The sequence below is a fragment of the Apium graveolens genome, chromosome 4, assembly GCF_009905375.1.
Source record: "Apium graveolens cultivar Ventura chromosome 4, ASM990537v1, whole genome shotgun sequence".
In the NCBI taxonomy this organism is placed as follows: Eukaryota; Viridiplantae; Streptophyta; class Magnoliopsida; order Apiales; family Apiaceae; genus Apium; species Apium graveolens.
Window position 1 is genome coordinate 249,686,150 of NC_133650.1, and position 23,251 is coordinate 249,709,400.

Sequence of the window (23,251 nt, forward strand, 5' to 3'; positions counted from 1 at the left end):
ATTTCAGAGAATTATCTAATTTTTCTAATTTTTAATTATTAATTATAATTAATTAAATAAAAATTAGGCTATTTATAGTAAGTAAAATAATACTCTTAATTAAAATTAAGGCTCTAATTATACATCTTTTAAAATTAATTGGCCCCTAATTTTATAATTTTTGAGTAGTAATTTTTAATTTTTAAATATTTAATATATACAATATATATACGAAAAATTACCAAAAATAATTTAAAAATGCAAAGAAATGGTATATTTGAAAGTCCTATAATTTTATAAAAATAAAAATGTGAGTTTTGTGGGGTTTTTAACAACTAATGGGCCTGGAAAAGTCATTTTTAGTGAAACGTGAAAATTTATAAAATACCTAGATGTTCAGAATAACGCGATGGTACAAGCCGTTCTAAGGAAAATAAGGCCAATTATTTTATTTGAAATATCAGCTATTAAAACATAGTTCAGGTTGTATAACTTTTGACACGAGGGCTTTAAATACGAAATAAAATATCCGATAAATACCCAGAAAATACCCTTACAATACAGAATACACGTAGCAATTAGGGTTTTATAGCTAAGTATACATAAATGACATAATAAAACAAATAATTTATCTTTATTACGATATAATACAAGCGTAATTTCCCAGGCGTTACAGCTGGTGTTCTCAATAGCCCACAACAAACACTTGAATGTTGGTCTATTGATCCTGGAAGAACTTGCCACCAGGCTAACTATGCCCCAATCTGCTAGAGGTAAGGAAATTTTCTTTCCTAGATTTTTTATGTCTACTTTAAATTATAAAGTATTAGACATATATTTGTTGAATGGTATAGATAACACTAAAATAGGGAATTATAAGCAAGTGTCCAAAATTATATTTGGTTCACTTACTACAAAGAACAAGGTAAATGTGAGTCTGAAAATCACTCCATTCACGATGGAGAGGTTTAAGACTTACCCTTACCATATGCCTGACATGAGATGAGACCACTTATTCAAAACCAATAGCATCTAGGAAACCAACCACTTCATCCTCTCGAAAGGATGAAGTGAGTAAAAAGAAGAGAAATGAGATAACCCTTACTGTAATGAATGAGAGTGGTGAGAAACAAATACCAACTGAGTCACCCTTGGTCAGAAAAATAAAGAAGGCTAAGAAAACTGAGTTGACCACTCAAGCCACCTCTGTATCCTCCCAAAAGGATGCAATTGTACAAATGGGGTCAAAACATATTCTAAAGACATCCTCTCAACAGGGTGTTTCTATTGAAAAGAGCATTCTCCACAATACATCTTGTAATGAGTCTGCACCTGTACTAGATCAAGTTATAGTGTATGAAAGAAGAAATAAGGACAGCACATACAGTGAGAGCACATCTATTGAAGCTCCCTCATTCACTCAGGGGGAGCTACCAACACTCACTCATGATCAAACTCTACTTATTTCTCAAATTTCTTATTTTCAGAATGTGCTTCAATCTAATTCTCAAGTACAACCCCATTCAAGTAACTTGGTTCAAGAAACCTTGCTCACCTCCCAAACACCAAATTTAGATGGTGAGAGGCTACTAGCTGGGGTAGACCTTGATGACACCATCACAAACATTCATCAGATTTTACTGAAGACCCTATGGTAATTGAATATGCACCTTCATGTGCAAATCAGTCTTCACAGACTGTAAGGTTGAGGGTAGTACTCCTGAGGGGGAGCTATCTAAATCCTCTTCAATTTAATTGGAGGTTCCTGTTCAAGGAAAAACTCCCCTCAAAACCCTAGCAGAAATTGCATTTGCAATTGATGCTAGGACTACAATTGTCAATGACCCTGTAATGGGAGAGGCAAGTACATCACATTTAAGTGACATTGTGGTGCAAGACACATAAGGTTTTGAGGCTGTTGCAAATGACGGTGGCACAATCAAATCCCCTCTAATTCAAATGGAGGTTCCCACAACTAGTGAGGAACAACACCCTGTCATAACCAAAGTACCTACTGTGAGTCAAAATGTGACTCCTGTCACAGGTGGTTCTGATACACTGTCTCCTTCTCACCCAAAAAACCAACGTTCAACCTCTCAACCTCAAAAATCCCATCTAGTCTCTCTATGGCTCTAAGAAACTGAAGATCAACCTTCAACCATTGAAGATCTTGTAGTTGACCAAATTGGAGGCCTTGCACAAATCTCACAACAGATGCTCACCTGTAACATGTCAAATCAGGACTACCAAGCCATCATGCTCACCTACCAGACAGATGTTGAAGAAAATCAAGCTAAGATTGTAGATGAAGTTGGTCCGAGATGTAAACTGTGATGCTTGGCTAGATAAAGATTTTTCTATTGAAATGGATGTTATGCTAGCTAAGTTCAGGGAAGAGTATATCAATGTTCTGGGAAGCAATGCTAGATCTCTAACTCCTCAGGAAGTGTATGATGTCATCAATGATGTCTACAAAGCTCAAATCAAGGCTTTCCACAACTTTGGAAAAGCCTTTAAATCATATTGAGTGGACATCAATATAAAATACTGAAGATGGTGAGGGAAAAGATGGATCAAATCATTCCTTCTCAAACTGAGATTAAAAAAAAATTCATAAACTTTGCTGACCAGATGTCAAGGCATGATCTCAGTGGAATGGAAACTAGTGTCAAGAATCTCAAGACCTCATTTGTGGCCCTAAATGAACAAGTTCAAAATCATATCATTCACTTCAATGACACAAGACTGAAGCTGGATCAAATGCACTCTAGCAAATACACTCCTTCAGCCTTGCTCATGGATGAAATCAAGAAGGGTGTACAGTCACTTTTGGGGTTTCTACTTCCTCCACATCTCAATCCTCATCCACACTACAAGTTCAAGAACTGGAACATCAAGTTTCTTCTCTCAAATCTCCAATGACTCACTAGTGCACAAGATCAAGCTCTTACATCCTTGGTGTAGAGTCAACAGACAGATATCAAAACCCTGATGGACTCTCACAACCATCTCTAACTGCAGAATTCTGTTGCCTTGGGAGCCATCATGGGGAAGCTCAATATACCACTGCCCTCACTACCTGAAGAAATAAGGCCAAAATTACCAACTCCTCTACTCATGCCTGTCACCAAAACTGAGGTAGAGATTGAGACTAGGATTCAACAATCCAGGGATGCTAAATCTAAATCTAAGGAGCCTATTCAGGTTGGTCAAAGCTCTTCTAATGCTCAAGTCTCTCATGATGTTGGAAAAGAAAGACTTCTAAAGGCTGCAGAAGGACCAAATCAAGACCAAAATTTAGTGAACTTCTTGCAGTCTTGAGGATGTTTCTTCAAAATAACTTCATCACATACAAAAGAGTATTGGCCAAGACTATCAACTCTATCAGGGTAGTAGTAATGAATGTTGATAACTATCTACAAAAGAGGATTGTTGTTAATATCAATGATGGTGGTGTGGATCGATGTCTTCAAGTATCCCTTTTAAATCTCAAAACACTAAGGGCATCTGAGCTAGATGTTGTGATTGACAAGGTTCATGTAGTCATCACAGAGGATACTCAGCTTCTTCATGAACTCAAAAAGGCATAGATATCAGCCTTTCCTGAAGCCAATCTATATCCAAGTAAGGGGGTGTCCTATATATAGCGACTGGGAATTTTGTGACATGATTAAGTGAATAAAATATAATTTTATGTTGTAAATCTAAATTATGTGAATAAACAAAGGGTTAAATGATTTTGTTGGTTAATTGTCTTCATTGTATACTAGTAACTGGGAACGTAAGATGACCCATTCCAGTTTGATGAGTTAGCTTAGGGGATAAGCTGTAATGTCGGGTCGTGAGGTTGAACGGAACCCGTTTTTTAAAAGAGATTAAGATATTTAAATGTGAACTATGTGTTTTTGTGTGAAACAAGAATGTTTAAGTGAATATTATCTTCCAGCTGATGTGTCAGTTGACATAAAAAAAGAATGATTGTGAAGCGTAAGTGGAAACGCTCAGTGTCGGGCCGTCAGACAAGACGCGTCCCGTTACGCGAAGAGTGAATATGAACAAAAGGGGAAATTTTTTATGATTGAATGTGTTACAATATGAGTCGTTATATGTGAGTATATGTTATTGCCTGATAATATGCATGATTATGTTATCTGGATATTTTTTAAATGATTTTTAAGGGATTTATTTGATTTAAAATAAGGTTTATTGAACCTTTATATATTTTTATAAAATTCTCCGAGTATGGTCAAGGCATGAAATCTGTTTTGATATCTTTGAAATAGTCCTAGAGACTTTCTAAAAATGATAGATGAAGTTAGTTGGTGATCGATGTATTTTAAAATCATTTTATCGAGTTATAAATCTATTTTGAGCGCAATCTTGTAAAATTCATAGAAAATAAAGCGTACGCTCAAATATTATTTTAAAAACATGGTTGGAAAGATAATGTCGAGTTCTATATTCTAAAATTGTTATTAATTTCATTATCATCTTTTCTGAGAGAGTTATATATTATCCAAATTTGTTTTGAATTAAGAATAAAAAAGAAAAGAGAATAAAAGAGAATAAAAGAAAGAAGGCTTTGCTAATTACTAAAATGCCCCTGCCCCTTAATATATAAGCTCACCCTCCCCCTTTCTTTTTCACTCTTCACCCTATTACTCTCTATCTCTTCTCTTAATATCTCTCATCTCTCTCTCTCTCTCTCTCTCTCTCCCTCTCTCTCTCTCTCTCTCTCTCTCTCTCTCTCTCTCTCTTTCTCTCCTGGTACCATCGCTTTCACCCTCGTTTTCTTTGAATTCCTCCATAACACTTCACTCTCATTCTATATATGAGCTTCAAACGATATGTATAAGTGTGTGTGCTTGCATGTGGGTGTGTGTGTGTGCTTGCATGCGGGTGTGTGTGTGTGTGTATGTTTGTGTTTGGTGTTGAGCCGAGAGCTCAACTTTTGATTCCATTTGAGTATTCGACTTGAGATTTTGTAGTAATTGGGCAATGACATTATATACAGAGTGGGATGTAGTAATTGATACTTGTATTTAATGCACATGCCTTGATTCATACATTAAGTAATTTATTTTAAATTACAAAATTTATGTATTGGGCAATGACATTATATATAGAGTGGGATATTAACTATAAAAGGAAACCGTGTCCGAAAAATATATTCGGGTGATGATGTCCTCTTGAAAGCTTATAAAGATAATTATGCTTTAGTCCTGCAGGAAGATTTGTTCTTGCATAATTATAAGGTTGAGTGGATGATCAAGGATAAAAGATATTGATTAAATTAATTGTCAGAAATTAATTTAATTAATGGACATGCGATATCTTAAACATGGGGAATTTATAAGCAATTAATATAGGAGCCGAATTAAATAATTAATTTACGGAATTAGGAAAAGTAGTGCAAATATTAATTCTTTAGTGGATTGAATTAATATTTAATGACATTGGGCTTGGCCGGGAATGTCATTAGAAGGCCTGACCTAATGGTCCATGATCCCTACTGTAGCCTATAAATATTCTCATTCTCCTAAAGCTAGAGTGAACACACAAAAAAATGAAATCACATCCTAGGGTTTGAGAGAGGCAGCCGTTTTTCTCAAGGAGCCAGCTAGGGTTCTGGAATTTCGGAGCTTTGGGAGAGGTACACCTTGGGAGATCGAAGCCCACACTTCGTCCAAGGAGAATCGGGGAATACAGTAGAAGACGTGGATTTGAATCGCTTGCGCCGTAGCGATTAAGGTTAATGTTCTACCCGTACTCTTTTAATTAATATCATAAAATGTAGGGCCAAGATTCGATAGATCCAACAATTGGTATCAAGAGCCTGGTTCTAGGTTCTGCGTTTTAGGATATGTTGTCCATGTCATGATTATATATGCATGTATATAGTGGTATGCTTGTATTGATTCTGTGATGCAGGTTATTATTCACTATTATGGTCATGTTTTAATTATGTGTTTGGATCCCACGTGGTTTAATCGTGGTTATTTTGTTATGATTGGATTCCACGTGGTTTATCGTGGTTTTGTTGTAAATCACGAGGGTTGATCGTGAAAGTTTTGTTTTTTCCTATTCTGATCTTGTAATCTTGTAAATCAATTTGTAATTGTTTTAGATTATGATCTGATGTAACAGAATAGGCTGGTTCATCTGTATTATTTTGTATGTAATTGTTTGATCTACGGAGCTGCAAGAAACAGAGATTTTCCGCTCCTGCATTCTGTTTTCGGGGTGCTTCGCTATTTTGCCTGCAGATTTTGCATACGATGTCCAATTTGGGCGTACGATACCTTTTCAGAAACGGAAGAACGAGACGATTAGGGAACAAAAGGTCAGAAGACCATTGACCCATTATTTCAAGGCGTTTTGAGGCTGTTAAGGCCTCCAACCGGGCTCTTGAAGATTTCCAGAATTTTTCGAAGGATAAATTCGAAGCTATTTTTCTGGGGCCATAATAGTGGATGTGTTTTATTATGTTTTACATAATTTCTGCTTCTCTTGATTATTGCTACTATGTGTTTCTTGTCTTTGTTGTTATGCCATGTGATACTAACCCTTTGCATGCTAGAATGACATGGACATAGGGATCTTTTTATTAATGCTTTAATCATGATAGTATCTTGCTATGTTATGTGTTCTTTGTGTTGTTATAATACATGTGTACTTCGAAGAAATAACATAGGACGATGCATCTAGATTAAAATCCTCAAAGTAAATACTAAGTGGGAGAGGGAATTAATATGAAATTAAATCCCATGGTCTCCATTATTGTTTGTATGTAATTTAACATAAAGACAAATATAAATTATATATACATCACCCATCGTGGCATGTAACTTATAGTGTCTAGAATGTTATAGAAATTACTAGAACAAACTTCTTAAATTAAAACACGGAATAAATACGAATTTTCTTTATTTCTGATATGGGGCGATTTTGTCAAAAACGGGCTCATCGATGAATATTGAATATTGAATTGATGAATATTGAATTGAAGTATTTTATTCAAGGAAAAATTACTAATATTGGAAGGTATACACGCCACCCATCGTGGCGTACCAAGTTCCATAGATTTCGAATAATTTAAGATTTGATGATGTATACACTTAGCTATGAAAAATAATATAGACCACCCCAATATGGCGTATTGTTTAGTAATAGGACCGAAGTAACATTTAAACAAATTTAGGTGGTATACATGTCACACATCGTGGCGTACCGGAAACTTATGGTGTTTAAATGTTAGTGAATTTAATTTTAATGATTGTTAGAGGAATCAATAGGTCTTAATATTTAATGCACCCTTATTTATGTGTAATGTGATGTTTTTTCATGCATGATTCTCAGGATAAAATGGGCTTTAATCCACTATTCACCATACTTAAGGATAACAAACTTACCGGACCTAACTATGTTGAATGGAAACGAAATTTGGACATTGTGTTGACTGCTGAGGAGTACAAGTTTTGCACTTATGAACCCAAGCCTGATCAGCCTGCTGCTGATATTCCTGAAGATGAGAAAGAGTATTATAAACGGTGGATTAAGGCTGATGATATGTCGCGATGTTACATTCTGGCAGCAATGTCGGGTGTTTTGCAGCATCAGCATCAGTCTATGGCCACTGCTTCGGATATGCTCTTTAATCTCAAGGAACTTTTTGGAGATCAGAATAGGGCTGCTAGGCAAGTAACCATAAAGGCTTTAATGAACACTCAGATGGCTGAAGGAACACCTGTAAGGGATCATGTTCTCAAGATGATGTCACATCTGAATGAGATAGAGATCCTCGGTGCTGAACTTGACGGGGAAACCCGGATTGACATTATCCTTATGAGCTTGTCCAAGAGTTTTGAGCAGTTATGCTTGAATTACAACATGAACAAGAGGCAATATAGTCTCACGAAACTGCTGACAGAACTTCAGACAGCTGAAGGATTATTTCGGCAGAGTGTTCAAGTGAATGTGGCTGAGAAAGGTTCTTCCTCTAAGCCGAAAGGTATTAAGAAGAAGAAAAAGGCTCAGACACAGAAAGTTGTGTAGGCAGTGGGAGTTCAAGGTGGTATGAAAAAGCCTAAGGGAAAGTGCTTTAGGTGCAAGCAGTCAGGTCATTGGAAACAGGATTGTCCTCTTCCTAAGAAGACAAACAATACCGGTATGTCTCTTTCTCTAGTTATAGAAACATTTATAGCGGCTATATCTACGAGCACTTGGTGTGTAGATACAGGAGCCACTGATCATGTTTGTAATTCTATACAGGGGTTCCAGCTATCCAGAATGCTTAGAGATGGTGAGATATACGTGGTCATGGGAGATGTTACGAAAGTAGCAGTAGTTGCATTAGGAGTTATTCATTTATCTTTTGGTTCTGATAGGATTTTGGTTTTGAACAATTGTCTTTATGTACCTTCTTTTAGAAGGAATTTAATTTCAGTTTCTAAACTTGATTTGGATGGTTATAATGTTTGTTTGGATCGTAATGTTTCTATTATGATGAATAAACGAATTATATGTTCTGGTACATTACAAGACAATTTATATATAATTAATCCTGGTCAACCTGCACTGCAACTGCAATATAGAGAATTGAACAACACATCTTCTACCTCTACTAAAAGAAAGGAACCTTCTAGTTTGAACCAAACATATCTTTGACACTTGAGATTAGGTCATATTAACTTGAGGAGGATTCAAAGACTGGTAGTAGACGGGCCTTTAAGCTCATTGGCAGTGGAGCCATTTCCAGTTTGTGAATCCTGCTTGGAAGGTAAAATGACTAATAGGCTTTTCAAGGCAAAGGGGAATAGAGCCAAAGAAGTGTTAGAATTGGTTCACTCTGATTTATGTGGACCCATGAATATCCAAGCAAGAGGTGGTTATGAGTATTTCGTACCTTTCATTGATGATTATTCTATATATGGGTACGTTTATTTGTTGCGCCATAAGTCTGAGTGCTTTGATAAGTTCAAAGAGTACAAAGCTAAAACGGAGAAGCGACTTAATAAAAGTATCAAGTCACTACGATCAGATCATGGTGGCGAATACTTGCTTGGAGAATTTAGGGAATATTTATCAGAAAATGGGATAGAATCCCAGTTAACTGCACCAGGCACACCCCAGCAGAACGGTGTAGCAGAGAGAAGGAACCAGACTCTTTTAAAGAATGTTAGATCGATGATGAGTTATTCGGATTTACCCAAGTCATTTTGGGGACATGCCTTAGAGACAGCAGCTTATCTTCTAAACTTAGTACCTTCTAAGTCGGTTCCTAAAACCCCCTTAGAATTGTGGACTGGGGACAAACCGAGTCTAAGACACATTCTGTAATAACCCCCAAAATGTTGAACTTTTTGTAACCCTTATGAATAGTGTTTTTGCTGAATGAGAAAATTTTTCATGCCACACTATGTAGGGGTTCTGTTATGGATTTTCTGAGATTTTATTAGTACTCTATATGGTATATAAGTGTATGTAAAGATCGTCAGAATCCAATTCCGAACACTTTGATTTTTCCCGGAAATCCACTAGATACGGAAAGAATTGAGTATAAGGTAACAGGATAAAAAAGGATTTAAATAAAAGGATTATAAGAGAGGATCATAAAAGGGATATAATGTATTGAGAAAGGCTAAGGAAACCCAAGTAATAAGATCCCGGGTATGATCCCTCAAACGAGAAACGAGAACGAAAGTTAAGCGAACCGTATAACAGATCAGCGGTCATTAGGCAAACAATTAGAAAGTTAATCAAGGAGGTTAGGGATGATGAGGTCATCCAACCAATAAAGAGAGGGCAAGTAAGGGATGATGACATCATAAGCATGACATAAGCATGCCATAAGGGGAAGGAGGTGTGGTTGATTTAAAACCACACAAAGTTCAAGGTTAAAAAGGTAATTAACCAAAAACAAAACAAAAACAACCAAGCTAAGCTAAACAAATCAAAAACACAAAATCATTTCATTTCTCCCACATTGCTCTCGGCTTTTTCTCATTTCAAGGAGAAGAATTTTCAAAATTCAAGTTCCAAGCTTCCTAAATTGGTAAGATAATTATCTAGTACTCCTTATGCATAGTTATGGCTATCCTATAAGTTTAAGCCTCCAATTCATTCTCAATCTCTTCCAAGAAATCAATGAAGAAGATAATGAATAGTGATTTCAAGATTTTTAACTTGATTTTTCTTGTTTTTCCTTTAAGATCCAAGCATCCCTAAGTCATCTCAAGGCTTCTTAAGGCTTCCTAGCTACTCACATCACTTCAAGAAAGGTATATCATCTCCAAAACCTAGCTTTACTTTGTATATTAGGATGATTTTGGTTGTTATGGTAAAAGAGTAGCTTAATGCTTGTAGGTTTAGAGTTTGGGTTGGAATGGTAGTGAATTGAATGTTGAAATCTTATGGTTTGGTTAAAGGACTTAAGTATAGTTTAAATTCAAGTTTAAGAATAAGTATAAATTGTTAATATTGAGTTGATTGGGTCTTTTATGATGTAGTGTGGATGGATGTTGGTTGTATGAATGAATTGGGATTGATTGGTGGTTGAATTGGAATGGTATAAAATTGGGAAATCGCATAAACATAGCCGTCGTAATGTCCGATTTACTTTAGACTGCTTTTGTTCATAACATTAGGACCCGAGAACTCCCTACTAGGTTTTGACCACTGCTATGTTTAGATTCATATTACGAGCTTCATTTTGATATGTGGTTCGTTTGATTCCGATGTACGGTTTAGGAGAAACGGCTGTTTTAAATATCGATGTTTCGCGAACGAATCATTACCCCTCGCCTTACTTTGAAACCTTAGTTAAAGAACGGACTAATTGGAGTATGAAACAATTATGTTAAGTGTGTTAGGAAGTTGGTAAGACACTCGCGAAAGAATCGCCTTAAAACTCGTAATGGTTAATTTATTAAAAATGGTGGAGCCGAGGGTACTCGAGTGACTTAAGAGAATCAGTAAGCGCAAAGCGAACGTTAGAGTCTATTTTGGTTAAAGTATAGATTTACAAGTGACTTTGGTTTAATTCCAACTCACATGTTGTTTATAGGTTACCAGACTCGTCTCAAGCCATTTATAACCCACAGTCGCTCAGGCAAGTTTTCTACCCGTATAAACTATTGTTGTGATGTATATGTGTATATGCATGATCTTGTGATAAATGCATATTTGTTATTAGCAAATTCTTGCGATATATTGGAGCATGTGATATGGTATATATGCATGCCTGTTTCGTATTCTTGATTTATATATCTGTTGGTTCAAATGCTTATTAGTTGCATAATACCTATGCTAGAGATAAGCGGTATTTGAGTATACCCTTAGTATAGGGGACCCAAAGGTGAACATATTTCTAAACCGGGAGTCGATGTTCCCGAGTATATTATATATATATATATATATTTATATATATATATATATGGATATAGTTTTCAAAACTATTGATCGAATAAGGTTTATTCGATAACTTTATTGTATTTAATGAATATTATTTGAATATTCATTCGAGGACTTATGACTCTGTTTATTCTATTTAATGATTATTAATTGGATATTCATTTGAGGATGTATGACTCCGTTTATTTTATTTAATGTATATTATTTATAATATTCATTCGAGGTATTATGACTCCGCTTATTATTTAATAATATTCTTTATTTTATTAAAGAATAATGTTTCGATAATTAAATTTATTTTCGATTATTCAAATAAAGATAGTACTTTCGTATAAGTATATCTTTGGTTATTTAATATCCATTTCAAGTATGAGTTTTAAAACTTCTACTTCGATTATTTTTATAAGGATTATCTTTATGAGAATATTATTTAAATAATAATATTAAGATATTTCTAATATATCGGGACTGATTTATTTTAATAAATCAGCAGTACTCCAAACATTCTTAAAAATGTTTTCGAGTCTTCAAAATGATTTTTAAAGTTAAAGTGGACCCCAAAACTCATTTTTATATTTAAGATCTTCCTTTCAAAGGGGATTTAAATACTCGCTCAAAACCTGGGGATCCGGCTCTGTGGTGTATTTTACATTCGCAACGTGGTTGCTGTTTTGAGAAAACAATTTGATTACTTGTCCAACGTTCGGGAAGTAAGTCCCCCTAATTGAGTCGGCATAAGCGACAGGCCGGGGTACAGTCTATCAAAGTGTAAGTGGCTGGGTGGCAGTCCATCAACGCGTAAGAGGCCGGGTGGCGGTCCAGCCCAAGGTCCTTATGTGGCCAGGGTGATGACCGGTGGGGGATTCATCTATCTACTAGTAGAAAAGGTTACTTATTGGTATCTTTGCCTGATCAACAAGATATCGGGTTTATGACAAAATTCTTTTCCTTTCCAAAATTCATTGGATGTTTCAAACTCTGTTCATACTTTACATAACAGAGGTTCCAGGAAATGTTTAAGAGATATATATGTGGATATATATATCGGGACTAAATAAAATATCTCGTAACTTTATTTCATTCAATAATATTTTTAAGATTGAATCTATTCAAGTCTTAACTTGTGGTCTCATCTATGGGAGGACCTTTTGAAACCTATAATACTTTGAACAGTGGTAGTTCAAGTAGCTTTATAAATGATATAAGTATAGTGAAGTATTTGATAATTTCATCCCTTATTTTTATTTATATCCAGTAAGTAATTATCTTTCACCTGATAAAGGTTTCCAGCAAGTTATCCATTTAGATGTTTGCGTTATTGTTTACACTATATATTATCTTGCGAGCTGTAATGCTCACTCTTGCTTTATTTCTTCATCACACAACAACAGTTAGGAAAGATGGCCAGACTCAAGCAGACCCAGCGCAAGAGCGTGGGAAGCGCCCCGCGCCTTCCCGTTGAGATCATAGCTGCTATAGCTGCAGAGGTAGATCTATCTGTAGATCAGACCTTCTACTTTTGAGAATCAATTATGTATAATTATAACTTGTGGCAGATAATGGCAATTAATTGTAAACTTATTAAGTAATTATTTTGGGTTGTAATAACTTTTAAATTGTGGATTCAAAGACTTGTACTTATTTCAATTTCATCTCTGAGACTATAACGGGTTGTGGTGTGTGTTAGTGTGGGGTCACAACATAAGGTTAATTATTATTAATTAAGTGAAGTGATATTGTGGAAAGAAAGACCGTGACGACCCGGATCCCCAACCCCGGATCTGGGGGTGTTACAGAAATGGTCTCAGAGCTAAGCGTTATAAACCTCAGAGATGATGCGACGATGTAATAATAAACTCACAAAGATAATAAGAACTCTTGCCAAGTTCATCGTCGGACTACTTAAAGTAGCTCTGACAGTTAAAACCCTTATGGGAACCCTTATAAGTATCATGATAGTAACTTAGCTCGTTTAATGTGTAGGCGCATGAGATAGAGAACCCTGAGATGTTCGAGCGTGAGCATGATGAGGCACTGCTAGATGTCGAGGATCAGGAGGAGCCTGAGATGGAGGAGGATGAGGAGGACCCCTCAGAGGAGTCAGAGACAGAGGTTGTTGCGATTTCAGATGAGGAGGACCCGGATGAGGTCCCAGTGGCTGAGGAGCATGTCAGAGCTATGGTAGTGTACACTGGTACCTCTTTACCCTCACTCCCTGTGGTCAGAGCTCCCACCCCTCCACTACCATCCTGGAGCACTTATGATGACAGCTCTGAGACTGATACTCCCGAGACTAGGCAGACCGAGGAGGCACCCCCAGCGGCTCCGGATTCACCACCTCTCGACCTTGCCCACAGGCAGTCTTTGTTAGCCCACGGCTATGTTCAGGATGTATTGAGGACCCGAGTGGCTGTTGCTGAGGCCCGACTGGATGAGGCCAGGAGGGAGTTGGATGCGGAGAGGGCGGGTAGGCGTACCCGAGCTTATGAGACCAGGGCTGCTATACCCCGATCCTTGAGGAGGGAGCTGACGGGGATAGAGCTCACGTCCCGAGCGAGACTCAGATCACTCCAGGGGGACAGGCATGGTAGGATCTCCAGGCGGTAGGCCGACTATATCTTCCGTCGTGCGATGGAAAGGGTATGGGAGCTGACCCGCTCCGGTGTGTGATTCAGGACTGACGATGGGATAGTCTAGTTGTCTAGTTAGTCGAGGCCTTAGTAAGAGCCAATTTTTCGGGATAGTTGACTTGTATATATAGCATCCCTTTTTCTGACTAGACGGATAGACTAGTGTGTATCACTTTTGGGACAGATGGTTATAGCACTGTTGTACTTTTGACCAGATCAAACTATGTATTTCTCGCATTATGTATATATTTGTTTCCTTTCGGTTCAGTTCCTTAGTGACGAGATCACTGTTTTTATCATTATTATTACTTCACTTCTTATTAGAACTGTCATAAAACATTAGAATTGCGAGACATTCTCCCCATTATAGAGCTGTGCAAGGCACAATCTTGTGTATGATTGTGACCTAACGTTGAATTTCCCAATAATTGTTTTTATTATCAGTATCATGCCGCCAAGAAAGATTGGAACTAGGGCAAACCCTGGATCTGAGGACCAGGGAAGCCATAACCAGGACGATAGGAACCAGGAACACAGTGAAGAGGAAGACGAGGATTATGTTGAACAGGATGACTCCCTGTATGAAGAGGAGGAGGAGACATATGATGTTGAGGGATTTGAGATAGAGGCTGAGGAAGGAGAAACTGAGGTTGAGCAACCAATACCAAACCCAGGCATGGATCTCATGGGCCAGTTCATGCAACTACTAAGGCAGAACTTGGAACGTCAACCCAACCCACCCCCTCAAGGAAATAACAATGTTGTGGCAAACTCTTTCAGGGCTTTTAAGCCCTTAAGCCCCCTGAGTTCCACGGATCAGCCGACCCAGTTGAGGCAAGGGCATGGTTAAAGGAAATGGAGAAATCCTTTGAGATTTTGAGTACCGATGAGGCACAAAAGACTGTATTTGCTACCTACCTTCTGAAAGGAGAGGCCAACTACTGGTGGGAGGCCAAGAAAAACATGGAGACGGATGCTATCATAACCTGGGAAAGATTCAGTCAGTTGTTTCTGGGAAAATATTTCCCGAGGTTTATGGAAAACCAGATGGAGCTCAAGTTCTTAGAGTTAAAGCAGAATAACTTATCTGTAGCAGAGTACGAAGCGAAATTTACTGAGTTATCAAGGTTTGTGCCGGAGTTTGTGAGCACCGAGGAAAAGAAAGCTAGGAGGTTTCAGCAGGGACTGAAACCGTGGATTCAGAATAGGGTGGCAATCCTTGAGCTTACGGATTATGCCACTCTGGTGCAAAAGGCAACAATTGTAGAAGCCAGAAGTAAACAGATGCAGAAGGAAAGAGAGAAGAAGGGAATAAAGAGGAAAAGTATGAGCATGGGTAGGGGTTCTGCAGGAAGGAGCTTCCCAACTAGATTTAATCAAGGAGCAGTGTCCCTACCGGGAAAGAACACTGGGTTTAAGCGGCCAATGAGCGTGAATGTGAGCCAGAGCGGCCAAAAGTCAAGAATGTCCTATTCCAACCAGTCTCGACCCCCATTGCCAGCCTGTAACACTTGTGAAAGGATGCATTCTGGGGAGTGTAAAGGAAAGCCGGTAATCTGCTTCAAGTGTGGTCGAGAGGGTCACTATTCGGACAAGTGCACTTCGCCAACCCCCATTACCCGCCCAACCACCACTTGTCATCAGTGTGGACGCCCGGGTCATTGGAAGAGGGAATGCCCAATGAACAAACCAGCAGCTTCGGGAGCAAGCAGGGCTGCTTCTAATAAGCCACCTACTGCAAGGACTTTCAACATGACAGTCCAGGATGCTATGAAAGATTCAGATGTGATAGCAGGTACCCTTTCTCTAAATTCAGCCAGTGCAAATGTTTTATTTGATTCAGGAGCAACTAAATCTTTTATATCAAGGGACTTTGCGCGTAAATTAAGACTTAAAGCTGAACCCTTGATAGAGCCCTTACAATAAAAATAACCAACCATGAAGTTATTCTCGTTAATCTGATTCACCCCGCCTGTGAGTTAGGCATAGGGGAACAATCTTTCAGTGTTGATCTGATTCCTTTTAAGTTAGGGGAATTTGATATAATTTTGGGAATGGACTGGTTATCTAGCAATGATGCTCAGATAGACTGTAAAGGGAAGAAAGTTAAGTTGAATATTCCAGGAAAGAAAGAAGTCATATTTAGGGGAAAGAGGCAGATGCAGAAATTTTTGACCATGGCCCAGGCCAGAAGGATGCTACGAAAAGGAAATGAGGCTTACCCAACCTATGTGGTAGACACGCAAAAGGAGGTGCCCAACTTACAAGATATTCCAGTAGTCAACGAATTTGAAGATGTATTCCCAGAAGACCTTCCGGGATTACCACTCGATAGAGTGATTGAATTTGCTATTGAGTTGGCCCCAGGGACGGCGCCAGTTTCAAAAGCACCTTACCGGTTAGCCCCATTAGAAATGAAGGAATTAGCTACCCAATTGCAGGAACTCTTGGATAAGGGTATGATAAGACCCAGTGTGTCTCCGTGGGGAGCACCAGTGTTATTTGTTAAGAAGAAAGATGGGAGCATGAGGCTGTGCATCGACTATCGAGAGTTGAACAAGCTAACCATAAAGAACAGGTACCCGTTACCTAGAATAGACGATCTGTTCGACCAGCTAAAGGATGCTGTTTATTTTTCCAAGATTGACCTGAGAACTGGATATCACCAACTAAAGATTAAACCCGAAGATATTTCCAAGACAGCGTTCCGTACCAGGTATGGGCACTATGAGTTCTTGGTAATGTCCTTTGGATTAACCAACGCCCCAGCAGCTTTCATGGATTTAATGAACAGAGTATTTAAGAAGTACTTGGACAAGTGTGTGATAGTTTTTATCGATGATATTTTAATCTACTCAAGGACTGAGGCAGAACACGCAGAGCATTTGAGGATGGCTCTAGGAATACTCAGAGAGGAACAGTTATATGCCAAATTCTCGAAGTGTGAATTCTGGCGGAATAAAGTACAATTTTTAGGACATGTGATCAATAAAGAAGGAGTATTGGTCGACCCCTCCAAGATAGAGGCGGTCTCAAATTGGGAAAGGCCAACCACACCCACAGAGGTAAGGAGTTTCATAGGATTGGCCGGCTACTATCGTAGATTTGTACAGGACTTTGCGAAGATCGCAGCCCCTTTGACACGACTTACTCGTAAGACAGAGAAGTTTGAATGGACGGAGAAATGCGAAAACAGTTTTTAGGAATTAAAGAAAAGGTTGGTAACGACCCCGGTGTTGGCATTGCCAGATGGAAAAGGAGATTTTGTGATATATAGTGACGCGTCGCACAAAGGATTAGGGTGTGTGCTTATGCAGCACGGTAAAGTGATTGCGTATGTGTCGAGACAACTGAAGGAATACGAGATTAGATATCCTACTCATGACCTTGAGCTCACGGCAATAGTTTTTGCCCTAAAAATTTGGAGGCACTACTTGTATGGAGAGAAGTACGAGATTTTCATAGACCATAAGAGCCTCAAGTACATATTTACGCAAAAAGAGCTCAACATGCGCCAGAGGAGATGGTTAGAACTAATCAAGGACTATGATTGTGAGATTCTCTATCATCCGGGGAAAGCCAATGTGGTGGATGACGCCCTCAGTAGGAAGGAAAGGCTCAGAATGATAATGACTTCGGAGGAATTAATCAGGGATTTCGAAAGAATGGAAATAGAAGTAAAGGTAACCGGAACCGGAACTGAAAAGCTGTTTGAGATATCAATGCAGCCAGAGTTATTAGAAAAGATTAGATTGTGCCAAGAAAGAATGATGAATGAGGGCAGAGAGTCAATGACTGGAGAAGAGATCCATACTGAGAAAGATGATAAAGGGATAATGAGGTACTCCTACCGGATTTGGGTTCCGAACGTTCAAGAGCTTAAAGATGATATTTTGGATGAAAGCCATAGTTCAAGGTATTCCATTCACCCGGGAAGCACCAAGATGTATAGGGATTTGAAGGAATATTACTGGTGGCCCAACATGAAGAGGGATGTAGCAGAATGGGTAAGCAAATGTTTGACTTGCCAAAGAGTAAAGGCAGAGCACCAGAGACCCAGTGGACTTTTACGACCCCTGGAGATTCCCGAATGGAAATGGGAACAGATAGCCATGGATTTTGTTGTCAGTTTACCAAGGACGAAAGCCAACCATGATGCCATATGGGTGATCATAGACCGACTGACAAAGTCAGCTCATTTCATTCCTATCAATGAGAGATACACAATCGATAGACTGGTGGACATTTACCTTAAGGAAATAGTGACGCGACATGGAGTCCCAGCGTCCATTGTCTCAGACCGAGACCTCAGATTCAACTCCAGATTTTGGAAGAGCTTTCAAGAATGTGCGGGGACCAAGTTAAATATGAGTACCGCGTACCATCCCCAGACGGATGAGCAGAGTGAAAGGGCCATCCAGACACTAGAGGATATGTTAAGAGTCTGTGCAATAGACTTTAAAGGAAGTTGGGATGATCACTTGCCGTTGATCGAGTTTTCTTATAACAATAGCTTTCATGCTAGCATCGGAATGCCGTCTTATGAGGCCCTGTACGGAAGAAGGTGTCGATCTCCCTTATACTGGGATGAAGTAGGGGAGCGGAAGATGCTCAGACCCGAAGTGGTCCAAAGGACCAAAGACATAGTGGATCTCATCAGAGGACGACTGGTAGCAGCCCAAGACAAATAGAAGAAATATGCAGACCTAGCTCGAAAGGACAAGGAGTATGAAGTAGGGGACTTAGTACTGCTGAAGGTATCCCCTTGGAAGGGATTAATGAGATTTGGAAAGAAAGGAAAACTAAGCCCAAGATACATTGGACCTTTTGAGATACTACGACGGATTGGGAAGTTGGCTTACGAGCTAGCCTTACCCCCGAACCTACAACAAGTTCATAATGTGTTCCATGTGTCAATGCTAAGGAAGTATCATCGGGATGCCAGACACATAGTGGAGTACGAGCATGTGGATATGCAACCAGATCTGACTTACGTGGAGAAACCAGTAAGGATTATAGATAAGAAAGAGCAGGTGCTTCGGAACAAAGTGATCAAGCTAGTCATAGTGCTATGGCAGAATCATAATATGGAAGAATCAACTTGGGAACTAGAGGGCGCAATGCTAGAAAAGTACCCCCATTTGTTTTCTATTTGATTTCGGGACGGAATCCTTTTAAGGAGGGGAGACTGTAATAACCCCCAAAATTTTGAACTTTTTGTAACCCTTATGAATAGTGTTTTTGCTGAATGAGAAAACTTTTCATGCCACACTATGTAGGGGTTCTGTTATGGATGTTCTGAGATTTTATTAGTACTCTATACGGTATATAAGTGTATGTAAAGATCGTCAGAATCCAATTCCGGACACTTTGATTTTTCCCGGAAATCCACTAGATACGGAAAGAATTGAGTATAAGGTAACAGGATAAAAAAGGATTTAAATAAAAGGATTATAAGAGAGGATCATAAAAGGGATATAATGTATTGAGAAAGGCTAAGGAAACCCAAGTAATAAGATCCCGGGTATGATCCCTCAAACGAGAAACGAGAACGAAAGTTAAGCGAACTGTATAACAGATGAACGGTCATTAGGCAAATAATTAGGAAGTTAATCAAGGAGGTTAGGGATGATGAGGTCATCCAACCAATAAGAAGAGGGCAATTAAGTGATGATGACATCATAAGCATGACATAAGCATGACATAAGGGGAAGGAGGTGTGGTTGATTTAAAACCACACAAAGTTCAAGGTTAGAAAGGTAATTAACCAAAAACAAAACAAAAACAACCAAGCTAAGCTAAACAAATCAAAAACACAAAATCATTTCAATTCTTCCACATTGCTCTCGGCTTTTTCTCATTTCAAGGAGAAGAATTTTCAAAATTCAAGTTCCAAGCTTCCTAAATTGGTAAGATAATTATCTAGTACTCCTTATGCATAGTTATGGCTATCTTGTAAGTTTAAGCCTCCAATTCATTCTCAATCTCTTCCAAGAAATCAATGAAGAAGATAATTAATAGTGATTTCAAGATTTTTAACTTGATTTTTCTTGTTTTTCCTTTAAGATCCAAGCATCCCTAAGTCATCTCAAGGCTTCTTAAGGCTTCCTAGCTACTCATATCACTTCAAGGAAGGTATATCATCTCCAAACCCTAGCTTTACTTTGTATATTAGGATGATTTTGGTTGTTATGGTAAAAGAGTAGCTTAATGCTTGTAGGTTTAGAGTTTGGGTTGGAATGGTAGTGAATTGAATGTTGAAATCTTATGGTTTGGTTAAAGGATTTAAGTATAGTTTAAATTCAAGTTTAAGAATAAGTATAAATTGTTAATATTGAGTTGATTGGGGATGTTATGATGTAGTGTGGATGGATGTTGGTTGTATGAATGAATTGGGATTGATTGGTGGTTGAATTGGAATGGTATAAAATTGGGAAATCGCGTAAACATAGCCGTCGTAATGTCCGATTTACTTTAGACTGATTTTGTTCATAACATTAGGACCCTAGAACTCCCTGATAGGTTTTGGCCATTGCCATATTTAGATAGTTCATGTTACGAGCTTCGTTTTGATATGTGGTTCGTTTGATTCCGATGTACGGTTTAGGAGAAACGGCCGTTTTAAGTAACGACGTTTCGCGAACGAATCATTACCCCTCGCCTTACTTTGAAACCTTGGTTAAAGACCTTAACAGACTAATTGGAGTATGAAACAATTATGTTAAGTGTGTTAGGCACTTGGTAAGACACTCGCGAAAGAATCGCCTTAAAACTCGTAATGGTTAATTTATTAAATATGGTAGAGCCGAGGGTACTCGAGTGACTTAAGAGAATCAGTAAGTGCAAAGCGAGCGTTAGAGTCTGTTTTGGTTAAAGTATAGATTTACAAGTGACTTTGGTTTAATTCCAACTCACATGTTGTTTATAGGTTACCAGACTCGTCCCAAGCCATTTATAACCCCCAGTCGCTCAGGCAAGTTTTCTACCCGTATAAACTGTTGTTGTGATGTATATGTGTATATGCATGATCTTGTGATAAATGCATATTTGTTATTAGCAAATTTTTGCGATATATTGGAGCATGTGACATGGTATATATGCATGCCTGTTTCGTATTCTTGATTTATATATCAGTTGGTTCAAATGCTTATTAGTTGCATAATACCTATGCTAGAGATAAGCGGTATTTGAGTATACCCTTAGTATAGGGGACCCAAAGGTGAACATATTTCTAAACCGGGAGTCGATGTTCCCAAGTATATTATATATATATATATATATGGATATAGTTTTCAAAACTATTGATCGAATAAGGTTTATTCGATAAATTTATTGTATTTAATGAATATTATTTGAATATTCATTCGAAGACTTATGACTCTGTTTATTCTATTTAATGATCATTAATTGGATATTCATTTGAGGATGTATGACTCCGTTTATTTTATTTAATGAATATTATTTATAATATTCATTCGAGGTATTATGACTCCGCTTATTATTTAATAATATTCTTTATTTTATTAAAGAATAATGTTTCGATAATTAAACTTATTTTCGATTATTCAAATAAAGATAGTACTTTCGTATAAGTATATCTTTGGTTATTTAATATCCATTTCAAGTATGAGTTTTAAAACTTCTACTTCGATTATTTTTATAAGGATTATCTTTATGAGAATATTATTTAAATAATAATATTCAGATATTTCTAATATATCGGGACTGATTTATTTTAATAAATCAGCAGTACTCCAAACATTCTTAAAAATGTTTTCGAGTCTTCAAAATGATTTTTAAAGTTAGAGTGGACCCCAAAACTCATTTTTATATTTAAGATCTTCCTTTCAAAGGGGATTTAAATACTAGCTCAAAACCTGGGGATCCGGCTCTGTGGTGTATTTTACATTCGCAACGTGGTTGCTGTTTTGAGAAAACAATTTGATTACTTGTCCAACATTCGGGAAGTAAGTCCCTCTAATTGAGTCGGCATAAGCGACAGGCCGGGGTACGGTCTATCAAAGTGTAAGTGGCTAGGTGGCAGTCCATCAATGCGTAAGAGGCCGGGTGGCGGTCCAGCACAAGGTCCTTATGTGGCCAGGGTGATGACCGGTGGGGGATTCATCCATCTACTAGTAGAAAAGGTTACTTATTGGTATCTTTGCCTGATCAGCAAGATATCGGGTTTATGCCAAAATTCTTTTCCTTTCCAAAATTCATTGGATGTTTCAAACTCTGTTCATACTTTACATAACAGAGGTTCCAGAAAATGTTTAAGAGATATATATGTGGATATATACATATATATCGGGACTAAATAAAGTATCTCGTAACTTTATTTCATTCAATAATATTTTAAAGATTGAATCTATTCAAGTCTTAACTTGTGGTCTCATCTATGGGAGGACCTTTTGAAACCTATAATACTTTGAACAGTGGTAGTTCAAGTAGCTTTATAAATGATATAAGTATAGTGAAGTATTTGATAACTTCATCCCTTGTTTTTACTTATATCCAGTAAGTAATTATCTTTCACCTGATAAAGGTTTCCATCAAGTTATCCATTAGGTGCTTGCGTTATTGTTTACACTATATATTATCTTGCGAGCTGTAATGCTCACTCTTGCTTTATTCCTTCATCACACAACAACAGTTAGGAAAGATGGCCAGACTCATGCAGACCCAGCGCAAGAGCGTGGGAAGCGCCCCGCGCCTTCCCGTTGAGATCATAGCTGCTATAGCTGCAGAGGTAGATCTATCTGTAGATCAGACCTTCTACTTTTGAGAATCAATTATGTATAATTATAACTTGTGGCAGATAATGGCAATTAATTGTAAACTTATTAAGTAATCATTTTGGGTTGTAATAACTTTTAAATTGTGGATTCAAAGACTTGTACTTATTTCAATTTTATCTCTGAGACTATAACGGGTTGTGGTGTATGTTAGTGTGGGGTCACAACATAAGGTTAATTATTATTAATTAAGTGAAGTGATATTGTGGAAAGAAAGACCGTGGCGACCCGGATCCCCGACCCCGAATCTGGGGGTGTTACACATTCAGATATGGGGTTGTCTAGCACATGTGCTGAACAAGAGTGTGACTAAGTTAGAATCTCGTACAGAAGTAAAGTTGTTTGTAGGCTACCCCATGGGAACGAAAGGTTATTTATTTTATAGTCCAAAGAATCGGGATGTCATTGTTAGCACCAATACAAGATTCTTAGAGG